Genomic DNA, 13,282 nt, shown 5'->3' on the forward strand with positions numbered 1-13,282 from the left:
CTGCCCTAAATCTAGCACTTGCTTCAGCACAACACAGAGCAGCCCCTTGTAATCCCAGCTCTCACCTCACTCACCTAGACAGCAGCTCCTCAGGCCTTCTTGCTCCAGCAGCCATGGGGCTTCCCTTTGCTCCAAATAGGAGATCACATCTTCTCTGGGAACAGGAAACCCTGGGCATGGGGAGTCAGTTAGGGAAGGGCATGTAAAGAAACTCGTAGCTTAATTCTCTTTAGGGAGAGGGATGTGGATACAGAACTACTCCATTTTGGGGATCTCTCTATTCTGGTCACACTCAGGCGTCTGTACTGACCATTAGGGCTTGTGATACAAATAACCCAAAGGAGAATGTTCTGAGAAACAGCCAAACCCGCTGCCCCCAGCCTGTTCTGCCCCATTCTGGCAGAGACTCCTAGACCCTCAACTGGATAAAATGGTTATTGTGCCAGATCAGCCTCAAGCCCCAGCAACAGGGATGGACCTTCATGAAGCAGCTTTTGTCCTGACTCCCCACCCAGCTCCTCACTCCCTGAACCCTATAGAAGCCTTAGGTGCTGTTCATTCAGGGAGAGTCCTGCTGACAAACTCACCAAACCCTAGTTGGTCCAAAGTCTACTTGTCAGCCTGTGTGGCACCCATGGTGGCATGCAAGCAAGGACCCCAGGGTGGTCCCCAAGACTCCAGAAGGATAGTTTCCATAGCATTAATTTTGGGGACTTCTTGGGAGAGATGGAGAAATAAATCATGGAATAAGTTTGGAATCAGAGAATTTGGACTTGGTGCACCTTCTCCATAGAAGGATGCACTGATTGCATAGTTTCCATTCTCAAGGAATCAGAGGCAGCTGAAAGTTCAGAGGAGAGAGCCCTGGGCCTGGAGTCAAGTTTGCCTGAATTTAAATCTGGCCTCAGACAGTTAGGAGTTGTGTGCCCCTGGACAAGTCACTTAACCTCTGTTTGCCTCAGTTTCCCAACTCTAAAATAGGGAGACAGAGCTGAAAGGCACTTCAGAATTAAATAGTCCAATCATCATCAGTTTACAGGAGGAAACTTCAAGCCCAGAGAGGGGATTTGCCCAAAGGTCATACCCTTTATGAGCATCAGAGTCAACTCTTGAAATCACAGTCATTAAGAATCCAATGGAATTTTGAGAAAGGCATTTTATGCCATTTAATATCACCCAACCTGGAAGGCTATTGTGAAGATAAAATGACACAATATTATAAAGAAAGCAATTGGCAGAGCCCCTGGTAAATAGCTTTCCCTACTTTTCCTAACATCTGTGCTGGAATAATAGGGCTATAGGAAAGAGAATGAAGGACAAATTGCTATACCAGCCAAAATTAAAAGCTATGAACTACCAATGCATGCTTGTTAAAAAGAACATATTAGACCCATCCCAAAGAGAAAGGGGTTGCAAGGAAAAGTTGCCCGAGCAGTTTTCAGAAGTTTGGCAGCAAAAGTGTTGTCCAGGTAGAGGTTAGACCCAACAAGCCCTGAGATTGGTTCCACACCTGAGATTCTTCCACATCAGCTGGATCTTTGACCTCAAGCTACCTAGAATTGGTAAGAAACAGCTTCAAGATCAACAAAGGAAACCCTCAGCTCCCTATCACACAATGCAAAGTCTTTGTATAGGAAAACCAAGTAGCATGAGGACTCAGTCTCTTGGAAACAGAAGGCCAACACTTTTCTTTCTCTAATAACTGATAGTTGCTCCAAACCCTGCACACCAGGGAATGAAAATATTCCCTTCAAGTACAGACTCAGAGTTAACAGGAGAAGCATCCTTACCCAGGGACAGCAGGTTCTGGGCATTCTCCAGCATCACCTCCTTGTACAGCTCCTTCTGAGGAGGGTCCAAGAGGCCCCACTCGTCCTGGGTGAAGTCCACGGCCACGTCCTTAAATGTCACTGTCTCCTAAATCATCAAAAGTCACAGGATGTAGAGCTGAAAGACACTTCAGAGTTAAATAGTCCAGTCCTTATCAGTTTACAGGAGGAAACTTGAAACCCGGAGAGGGGATTTGCCCAAAGGTCATACCCTTTATGAGTGTCAGATTCAATTCTTGAAATCACAGTCATTAAGAGCCAAATGGAATTTTGAGAAAGGCCTTTTACGTTATCAGGTGGAATAAAACTGAGGAAAGTCTTATGAAATATGTGTCCCTGCGGAATCAGGGAGAGAGAGTGTGTACTATCTGTGGAGAAGAAAGAGAGAGGGTGATGTGAAATTTCTTCCTTATCAGAACTGATGTCAGTGATATATTATTTTTTTTAAAGCAATTGGGGTTAAGTAACTTGCTCAAGGTTACACAGCCAGTTTTTGTGTGTGTGTGTGTGTGTGTGTGTGTGTGTGGGTGTGTGGGTGGGTGTTAAGTATCTGAGGCCAGAACCGATCCTGGGTTCTTCCGACTCTGGGGCTGGCGCTCTTACTCACTGCGCCACCTGGCCATCCCTTCAGGGATATATTCTAAAGGAAAGTCTGTGTGAAGCTCACAGATGCCCTGCATACTGGGGAAATAAAAACATTTAATACGATCACTGAAAAGAAAAGAAAATTAAAGAAAAGATCTAGTTTGCTTCCTGAATGGCTTAAGTAAAGTCTTACCATGATGAAAACATGAAGCGTATGCTGGAAAGATGTTCATCAGAATCTGGCCTGCACTGAGGGGTTGGAACTGGTTCCAAGTCAATGAGAGTGCCTTATCTGTTATTACATTGAGGGCTTCAGGTCAATCATGCGGGGGGTGTGTGTGTGTGTATGTGTGTGTCAATTCCAAAACAGCTTATTCCTTGGCTTTTAGATTACTTTCATTTGTCTATAACATATAATCCTTAATTCCATAATTAATTACTTAGTAAAAGTAATTTTGATGGAGAAGGGCAAGTTAAAGGATAGAGTACTGGGCTTGGAATCAGGAAGATTTTTCTTTGAGTTCAAATACAGCCTTAGAAACTTACTAGCTGTATGATCTTGTATAAGTCACTTAACCTTATTTGCCTCAGTTTCCTCATCTGTCAAATGAATTGGAGAAGGAAATGGCAAACTACTCTAGTGTCTTTGCCAAGAAAAGTTGTAATGGGTTCATTAAATGTTGAAAATGACTGAAATGACTGAACAGCAACAATGATGGAGAAAGGAGAGTTCCTTTATTGCTTAAAAAAAATATTCAACTAACCTGGTTTTTGTTTGAGCTAATTCATCAGAATAATTTAGCCAGTTTCTTTAGGAGAAATAAATGATCTAAAGACACCCCTAGAACTGTGGAAACTTTAGAGAATAAGCATCAAGAGAATGAGTTAAGGGGCTGACTGATGGGCCTTATATAGGAAACGCTGACCAGATTTCAGAATTCCCTGATACTTGGGAGGGGTCATCTATATTTCCAGCCTGCTACGTTCACAACATGTACTTGACCAATGAGCTTGGAATCTGATGGTCTTCCATTTTACTTTCCTCCATTTCAGTCATAAGCATAGGATTCACTTTATCAGAGACTCTGATCTTTGGGAACAATCCTCCATCCTGGAATAAAATTCTGATTCATTTTTCATCATTGTGATTTCTTCCTTAAAACATCTGATTTAGGGCCTATTTGTAATCCATATTTCACCTTTCACTTCCTTTCTTCTATTATTCTACTTCAGAACAGCTGAGGAATTCATTACTCTTTTATACTTCTTGGGATTGTCAAGCATTTCTAAATCTTTTCTTTTTCTCTCAGGCCCCTCGAAGTCACTCATTTTTCACTTAAGAGTCAGACATGCCTCAAGCCACCAAACAACAACTTCTAAAAACATTCTATCAGCCATGTGAACCTTTCCCCAAACCATTATGAGCCCCCCCACCCCACCCCAAGACCTGGGAATAGCCTCAAACCTAGATTGTCCAATCAGGAGAGACATAGTGGCCCTCTCTGAGCTTAGTCTACCATAATGCCTTGTGTACTCTAGCATAACAGAATTGCTTTACTCTGCTCTCTAAGGGAACCCCAAATCCCCTTCATGGGTCAGCAACTACAAGGCCAGATAAAGCCCACCAGGAGCATTCTTCTGCCAAGGACATTGCACCTTGAACCAGACACTGTCTTGAATAATATCTTAATATTCTATAGACACATGTCATGTCATGTCAATGACAGAAAGGAACACAGACATCTTGGAACTACAATTCTAATTGACACCTTGTCAATCTCCTATCTCATTGTATTTACAACATATTCCATTAAGAAATTCCTTTCTCATATCATTGGCTGACCTATGCATCCTGATCAAGGAAGGGAGGGAGGGGGGAAATGGAACAACCCTGAAGATTAACAGCCTATCATCGGTAACCTAGTTTAACCTGTCTTCCGCACCCTACTGCTTTGTCCCACCCCAATGTCATCACTGCTGCCAATGTAGCAAAAGGATTTTTTTTTCTCCAGGAAAAACTTCCTTTCTACCCCATTGAGCTTTAGAGAACCAACTATCCCAAATATCTCCAGGGAAGGAGTTAGCCGGCTCCCAAAGAACAAATCACCATGTGTGAGGCTTCCCTTTACACCTAGATCCTTCCCTCTTCAGATGCCTGTAACTTCCTAGCAGGCATCACCTTCCTGGTCCCCCACTCAGTCAGCCTGGGTGCCACCTTCCACTCCTCAGTACCTGACCCTCACTCCTGATCTCAAGTCTGTAGTTCAGCCCTGTCAAGTTCACCCCTTTACCATCTCTGAAATATACTCCCACCCCGGGGCATGCCCTCACCACCTCACACCTGGGCAATTGCTATAGCTGTTGGGGAGTCTGCCTGCCTCAGCTCTCTGCCACTCTAGTCCATCCCACAGTCAGCTGTCAATCTGATGGAAACCAGGGTAGGGTGGGTCTGACCATGCTATAATCTCACTGCATAAATTATAGTTGCTTCCTATCACCCTCCAGAATCAAATATAAAATCCTTTGTAGCATTCAGAGTCCTTCATAACCTGGTCCCCAACCAGCCTCTCCAGTCTTCCTCTAGCTTTTCTCCACATACTCTGGAATCCAGTGGTACTGCCTCACACAAGAAACTCTGTCCTGACCATGACTGTCTCCATGCCTGACATGCCCTCCCTCATCTCCACCTCTTGGTTCCCTTCTAGTCCCAGCTGAAAGTCCACCTTCTAGAACAAGCCTCTCTACTAGCTGTGTGACTCTGGGCAAGTCACTTAAGCCTGATTGCTTAGGGGGGGTAAAAAGAAGCCTTCCCCAATTCTCTGCATTCTAAGGCCATTTCTCTGATCATGCCCTATTGGTCCCGTATATACCATGTTTGGCCATGGTTGTCTTCTCCCTTACTAGACTGGAAGCTTCTTGATAGCAGGGACCATCTTTTGCCTTCTTTTGTCTCCCCACTGATTAGCTACTGCAGGGTCTCAGTCAAACCCTATCGACTGACTCTAGGCTTGCCAGCAGGGTCTGTTGATTCATCTTAAGTAGCCTGGGAAGGGGCTTGACTGGCCAGATTATCTTTGTTGGAGTATTGTTGGTCTCTTGGATAAGAAGACCAGTATGACCTCCAGCATGTGACTTGTGCTTCCATGGCCACAGCAGGAGACAGAGACAGGCCAAGTTCAGCAACTTGAATAAAAAGACAGCCACCCCATCCAGACTAGAGAGGGACCAGGACCCAACAGACCTACCCAACCCATCCAAGAGGGCAAACGGGAACAGACCGGCTCTAGCAAAGTCTAAGATCTGAAGGTGGCTGTCTAGGTGAATAGAAGAAAATGATTAAAAAAAAAAACCGGAAAAATAAAATGAGGGGAAAAGTCCACGAGGGGAGACCCAGGCCAGCATCACCCCATGAGTTACTAAAGACTTGGGCAGAAAAGTCGGGTCCCAGGACTAAACTTCTCCCCACTGGATGTTATATACCAACCCCTTAGCCACTATCCAGCCTTCAGGAAACCTCATTGCTCATTGGAATAATCTCTTGATCTCTTTATCTTCCAAAGACTCTTAAGTAACTAATATGGGCAAAATTCTGTGGTAGAGAGCCTTGTAGGAGCCCTTGGGCCGTTCTGAAAATAGCTAACACTTACATAGTGCTCTAGGAGTCTCATTTTTAATATCAGAATACCTCTGGGAGCTAGGTGCTATTATTTCCATTTGAATATTTATTCCTATTTTATTTTTTTTAACTTCTTTGCTATAAAAGTATGGTAAGGACCAAAGTATACAGATGTCCCTAAAAGAGTCTGGGACACTGGACCACAAGTACATTCAGAGTCCAGAGGAAAGAGGCCCTGTGCTTAGACCTCACAGGGCCAAGGGGTCATTCAAAGCTGCTGGATGAATGGACATTTTCTTCTCTTTTTACTCAGTCTCCAGCAGGTTCCCCTGCGATGTACCGTGTTTCCCCGATAATAAGCCCTCCCCCGAAAATAAGCCCTATTGAGATTGCTACTGTAGTGAAGGTGATCCCCTGCGCTACATGCTACATTACGGTACCCTCTGTATGCACCGTCCCCCCCCCCCAGGTGAAACAATCAGAGCTGCAGCAGTGAGCGCGTCATCCTGTTCTTTATTGAATTCATTATTGAATAAAGGTACATTTTTTTGTTCACATTTACCTGTTTATTAAAATTGCTGTCAATGTTCATTAAAATAAGCCCTCCCCTGAAAATAAGCCCTCTGGTGTTTTTCTGTCCAAAAAATAATAAGACAGTGTCTTATTATCGGGGAAACACGGTAGGTTGGGCTTAAGGGGTTAGAGTTTTGTTTGATTCTGAACCTGACTTTTTTCACTACGTCTAATACTTGGCTCCCATTTCTAAAACCAAAACAAAATGATCCTCCCTAAAGCCTTGAGGAAGACGGGGAGGAAAAAGGCACTGTCCCATGGATAACAAATTAAAAATCCCCTTCTTTTCCTCTCACTCTCACCATCTTTGAAAAGGAAATGAAAAACCGAACCCCTGTTTTCACCACATATGATCACGTAAAGGCCACCTGCACACTGGTCACAGCCAAAAGTTTAATTCTGGAGTGAGCCCCTTGCCTATATCAGAAGAGGAGGCAGGGGCATGTTTGATTAACCCTCCGGAACAGTGACAGATCAGAACTCCCAAGCCTTTCAAGGTCATCTTTGCAACATTGTCTCCACATAGGCTGATATTCTGGAGCTGTTCCTTTTGCTGTGAATCAGTTCACACACATCTTCCCAGACTACTCTAAAACCACCCCTTCATCATTTCTTACAGTCCAACAGTACTCCATCACATTTCTGTATCGTTCCTGACTTCAATATTTAACTTGAAGTCAGTGTCTGTGCCTTCCTGGGTCCTCCTGTGCTCTCTTAGTGATACTGAATGCTGCCTTACTCCAGGATCTCAAGGACAGCCCAGGCTGGGGATCTATGAGCTTACAGTGCTCTTAAAGTGGTCTGTTGTGGCAAAGTTGATTGTGGCTCACCTTGCCCACAATAGAATCTAAGTTCTGCAGGCAATGGATTCTGAAACTTCTCTCTAGGCATTCAACCCAGATGCAACTGCTCCTAATTCCCAAATGCTGCCCCCTTCATCCTCACCTGTCCAAATCCCAGATTTGGTAGTAGGCACCCAGTGCAAGTCCCTCAGACTCACAAGCTGGGTTCCACCCTCTGCTCCTCAGACTCTCTCTTTCCCACATCCCATCTGTTGTCCAGTTCTGCTGATTTCACCTTTGCAACTTCTCTCCAATATGATCACTTCTCCCCCACCCTGGTCCAAGCCTTCATCATTCTACACCTCCACCACTGCCAAAGCCCACTGACTGTCTACCTGCCTCAGGCTTCTCCCCACTCCAATCTATTCACTATTCAGACATTAAAGTGATTTTTCCCAAAGGGAGGTTCTGATCATATCACCACCCTGCCTCTCCACTCAATAACCACCAGGACAAAATGCATAAATACAGAAACAAAAGTCATTCAAAGGTGACTTAGCCCCTCCCTATATGAATGTTTCTATCCAGCGAGCCTGGCCTCCAGGCTGTTCTATAATGACACTCTCCCTCCTCATCTCAGCCTCTTGCCTTCCCTGTCATCGTTTTTCTTATTCAGTCACATCCACCTCTTTGTGACTTTGGGTATCTCTTGTCAAAGACACCAGAGTGGTTGGCCACTTCTTTCTCCAGCTCATTTTACAGATGAGGAAACTGAAGCAAACAGGGTTAAGTGACTTGCCTAGGGTCACACAGCTAATAAGTGTCTGAGGCTGAATCTGAAGTCAGGTTTCTGGATTCCAGGCCAGCACTCTATCCACATACTACCTGACTGCCCTGCTGCCTCCCCAACTTTAGTCCCATTGACAGGAAGCCTTTCCCAACCCCTTTTAATTCAAGCACTTTGTCTCTTTTTATTATTTCCTCTTTCTCACATAGTGTGCAAGTTATGTTGCTTGTCTTGACTCTGTCAAACCTTCCTTTTCTCCTTGTCGCTCTCATGGTCTCTGCCAGTGTGTGGACACTCCACACAGGACAGACCAAATTTTCCCACCAGGAAGCCAATCTGTACAGCAATATGGTCTGTGGTGAAGCCAGTCCTGGTGCCCAGGACCAACAGAGGCAAGGGTAAGAATCCCAGGAGCCTCTTTTAAACAGAAGAGAATTCATCATTCAGTCACTGTGCCAGGATAGGTCTTAGACACCCAGGGGCAGCAGGAGGGCCCCAGAGCAGTCTGTACAGGGAATCTGGGCCTTTCTAAATGCTCATTGACTTGAGCTAAGAACGGGTAAAGGGGAGGGCTCAGAGGGACCTGGGAAGGCTTGTGTGAGCTGAGGCAGGAGGACAGGGGCAGCACAAGGGGCACAATTTCTGTTCCGATGACCACACAGTCAAGGACAGGAGCTGGGGGAGCCTTCAGGACTCTGCTCCAGGCCTGCCCAGGCAAGACTCAGGGGGAAGGGTGTCCTGGACCTTCCCTTGGTAAGAGGGAGAGCTTGGCCTCAAGAAACAAAGGGCAGGGGGAGGAGCTATGATGGAGGGAGAGGCACGAACTAAGCAGGCACAAAGAGAACAAAGCCACGGTCCCTATGGAATAGAGGCTGTGGAGTGGGCATCCTGTTCAGGAGGGAGAACAGAAATACAAACAGGGGAGGGCAGCAATGAGGGGAGGGGCCAATGAGTGTTTGAGGTGCTAAAGGGTCAATGAATGGAGTTAACACAGAGAAGCAGAGAGCAGGGCAAGGTGGTCACTGCTGTATTTAATCTCAGGCCTAGGTTTGTACAGAAGCCATCCACAGGTAAAGCATTGCCAGCTTCATAGACCATTCCCTAAGTCTATGGAAATGACTTCCATTGCTGAGCTTGGTCAAGTCTGTGGATGGATGGCACTCACCTGGGGCTGGGGTCTGTACCTCCCACGGGCCATTCCCTCTGGCTCTGGGCTCCCTGCTTGGGCCAGGCCTGGTTCTCTGCAGACTGAGCTGGGGAGGGAGAAGGATCCCAGAGGGGGACAGGTCTTTCCTCCTTCTTCCTAGGCAGCAGGCTGACCTACAGGGATTTATGTAGGGTGAGGGCCGACAGGAGTTACAGAGGCCGAGGCCCTGCTCTCAGCGGAGAGACCCTCACCTCCAGAGGGGAAGGAGAATGTAGTTAGGGTCAGGCTGGGAAATAAAGATGGTTCCACTCTCTCTTACTCCTCTTCTGCCCCCTCTACTCTCCCATCCTAGGAGGCAGAAAGGTTTTAGAATCCCATGAGGGATGAGAACTGTCAGAGCCCCAGTGACCCCGAGTCAGACCTCACCCTCTGAATGGTCCTCTGCCCTCCCTGCATCCCCTCTCCTCCCACGCATACAATCTGGACCACAGACTGACTGCTTGACCTTGCAAGGAGGGGAGCTAGGGAAGGCTGGGGATGGGGACGACTCTGGGGATGGGGCTGCCAGTAAGGACCAGGGGAAACCTCAAACTCAGAGACACAATCCTGTCTGGGATACTTCTGCCTGGCAGGGACCTGGGGATTCTGGAAATAGGGGGGAGGGGAGCAGGGGCTCTGGTGCCTGGGTCAAGGTGGGTACTAGGGGCAGACAGGCAGGCAGGACCCCTGGATCCTCACAGGGATATTAAAATTGCATCTTGTCCTGGTCCCCCGGTCGGGCTTCAGGGTTTGGGGGAGCTGGTTCAGATTTTTTTGAAAGAATTCAATCAGACCTGTAACAATAACATTCTCTGAGTAACTTGTGGCATTTCTCTCAGAAGGTAGATTATTGACTATTGATGGATTTTTATGATCCATCAGACAACTCAAAACAAATCCATTACAGTCCCAAGAGCTTTTACCTTAGATGACAAGTTTTACTAATCAAGAATTTTCCCAGGACTCACATCTCAAATTTAAACTTGTCCTCCTGCAAAAGCCAAGCACTAGAGATCATTTCTATATATTTGCAAATTCTCAACATGCCAAGTTCCGTGTTTAGGAACTCCATAACCCAAATAAGTTCTTTGGAAAGCTTATAAAATTAGAGAGGATGGAAAGGGAGTCCTGAGAAAGAGCTGCCTTTTTCACCCCATAGGATAGACCTGTTATGGACTGTGCTTTTGACTAGCCCTGAGGACTGCTCTGAATGAGCAGAAATCTCTTTCCATACAACACACACATAGAATAATCAATTACCAACTTTAGGTTTTAGCATTAAAACAACCAGCAATATTACAGTTTACGTAACTGACAGCCAAATTGTTTAAGTTGTAGCACAAACAATATGCTTCAGATGACATCAGTTGTATTCCCAGATCATATAATATTACTGATAGAAGGAGGGACTGTCTTACCCAGTGCAGACAACTGCTGGCTTCTGACTTCCTGGGAAGTACTTTCAGGCTTTCAGCAGCAGGGGCTCAGGGCCATTACCAGCTGGGCACTCAAGGTAGCAGATGCCCCTTCCCCCTCCTTCCTTTTGCCAGGTAGGGGAAGGTGAGTTTGCAGGTGTGGGGGAATGGGTGAAACTCTCTTTTCCTAATCTGATCTGAAATAAGAGGAGTTAATAAAAAAAAAAAAAAACTCCAGGGCTGTTTATAGTTGTACTGAGATACCCTCTACACCCAAGTGGAAGGGAGTGGGGAAAGGAGTGATCAGGGGGTTGTCAGGTGTTTCAAAACTCCTTAAAAGATCAATCACAAAATCTTGCAAAACCCTAGAATCTGCTAAACTGCTTTTTTTTAGCTATTCTAACTTTTCACTTCTATGCCCCCTGCTTAAAAATTTAGAGTGGGACATTGAACCTTTCATATTGACAATGCCCTTTCTTAGGATACCTGAGCCAAAGACTCTGTTTCTCTGAAAGCACCTAACAACAGCAAACCTAGGAATGAAACTTAGAAAATTCACAGTAAGTTTGAATATAATTGTGATCACTATCAAATGATTGCAACAAATTAGCTTGCAAATTAAAATTTAGCAGGCCTTTAGAATCACACAAAAAAGACTTTGCAAAACATTCACAGATCCCCAAAGTGCCATACAAGTTGTTTACCTTGGGGAGGAAGGTCATATTTTTTATTTTTCCTGAGACAAGAACATACCCAATTAAACTGGCCTTATCACAATAACAAGTTTTACCAGACCTTTAAGAACTTACTGAGCAGGAATTCTGCTACACAGAAGACTTTACATAGGGTTGAGCAAATCAAATCTGGATTCATAATCACTAGTGGTAACATTTTAATTCCTAAGGCCCAATACTCTTAGCATTTTAAATAAAAGACTAGAAAATGCATATAAAGTTTTAAGTTAACAACACAGGGTACAGACCTAGAAACCAGGGTGCAGGGAATCCCAAAGGAAACCAGGCCCAGAGGCCCACCTCCCCACCTCCCCTAACATTTCAAGGGGGAGGGGAAGGAACAGCACAGGGTGAACCAGGGTGCCAGGGGAACAGCACAGGGTAGAAAGTTCGCTGAAGCAGAGCAAGGTGCCTTTTCTTTAAGTTTTGGAGATCAAATTTCTTACTAAGCTTCTTTTGTTTAGAAATTCCCTTCACAAATCACTTTTCTAGATTATTTTGAGGGCAGGCTGTGTTACAATGGAACACTAGGCACTTTTCCTTAAGAGCTCCCTGAATTTCCCTCCTAGCAGCCTCTCATCCCTTGTCCCAGCATCCCAGACAGAGAGGAGAAAACAAATGTGACCCACCCAGCGCAAGGGTGTCCCCTTTTACGAGAGTCCACAGTCTGTCCCACTGACCACCCAGAAGTCAGTGGAGCTTCAGACGCCGCTGGCAGTGTCTGGACCCTCCAGGGGTCTTGCTGCTAGAAAGGCAGTAGGAGCAGAAAGGTCTGGGGGAGAGAACAAGGAAAAGGGTGCTTACCTGTTATCCTAGTGACTAGGAGAAGATCACCAGAGTCCAATTAATATTTGGACTCCTGGGTTTTGGCACCAAAATGTCAGGGTTCAGAGTTGGGAGAGCTGGTTCAGATTTGAAAGAATTCAATCAGTCCTTCTCTTTTGCCAAAGGGAGCTTTATTATTGCAAAAGCATGCAGGCCTGAGATTTAGCAAGGAGCTAAACAAATGCAATGATATAGGACGAGGACCAGACCTATAGCCACAAAGCTATACAGCCTACAGTATGAGGATATAAGTTTTAGGGTTCCTAAAGGGGGTCTGAGATTTAGAGACAAGGTAAGTCTTGCAAGATAAGGATCCAGGATAAGGACAATGAATGATAAGGGAGACAAGGGAATTTTTATGACCCAGGATGGGAGGAGACAAGGAATTTTCGGATAAGGGGAGGCTTTAGGAGGCCAGGGAAGGAGCACCTCAGCCCTTAGGGTACCTCTGTTTTAGGGTGCCTCTAGAGGGTAAGCCAGGGAAAGAGCACCTCAACCTTTAGGGCACCCCCATCACCCCTTCCCCTCCTGGTCAGGAGGGTTTAGCAGGAAATGAGACTGTGAAGGGGAAGCTGAAAGTCAAGTCCAAACTGTTCCACAGATCAAAGGAGCGTGACTGATACATTGTATCCCGAACCAGCCGCATTTCCCAGCCTGACCTGCCGGGCAGGGTCTGCGTGTCTGGGTTTGCTGAGCCCAAGCCGACCTGAGCATCAGGACACGCGGAGGGGCTCATCACTCTGGGACGGCCATGAACTAGCCCCAGGGAGGCCCAGAAAGGAGCTGGTCTTTCCCCCCAACCCTATAAAAAGGGGCCCCACACTCCCCCCCTCCCCCATCCAGGCTCTTCAGGGCTCTGGCCTGGAACCCCAGGGGAGGGGGAAGAGTCTCTCTGCCCTTGGCCCTCCCCATCCCATTCCTCTCTGTGAGCCCCCCACTCTACCCCTCCC

General features: G+C 46.0%; 1 pseudogene; it reads right to left on the reverse strand.

Annotated features, from left to right (window-relative positions):
* The window catches only part of LOC138173844 (zinc finger protein 850-like), a 67,877-nt pseudogene that overhangs the window by 8,072 nt on the left and 46,523 nt on the right, over nucleotides 1-13,282 (reverse strand).

The sequence above is a fragment of the Petaurus breviceps genome, unplaced genomic scaffold (genome assembly GCF_028583685.1).
Source record: "Petaurus breviceps papuanus isolate PSGF00001 unplaced genomic scaffold, PetGlider_PUasm1.0 654, whole genome shotgun sequence".
NCBI classification, from domain to species: Eukaryota; Metazoa; Chordata; class Mammalia; order Diprotodontia; family Petauridae; genus Petaurus; species Petaurus breviceps.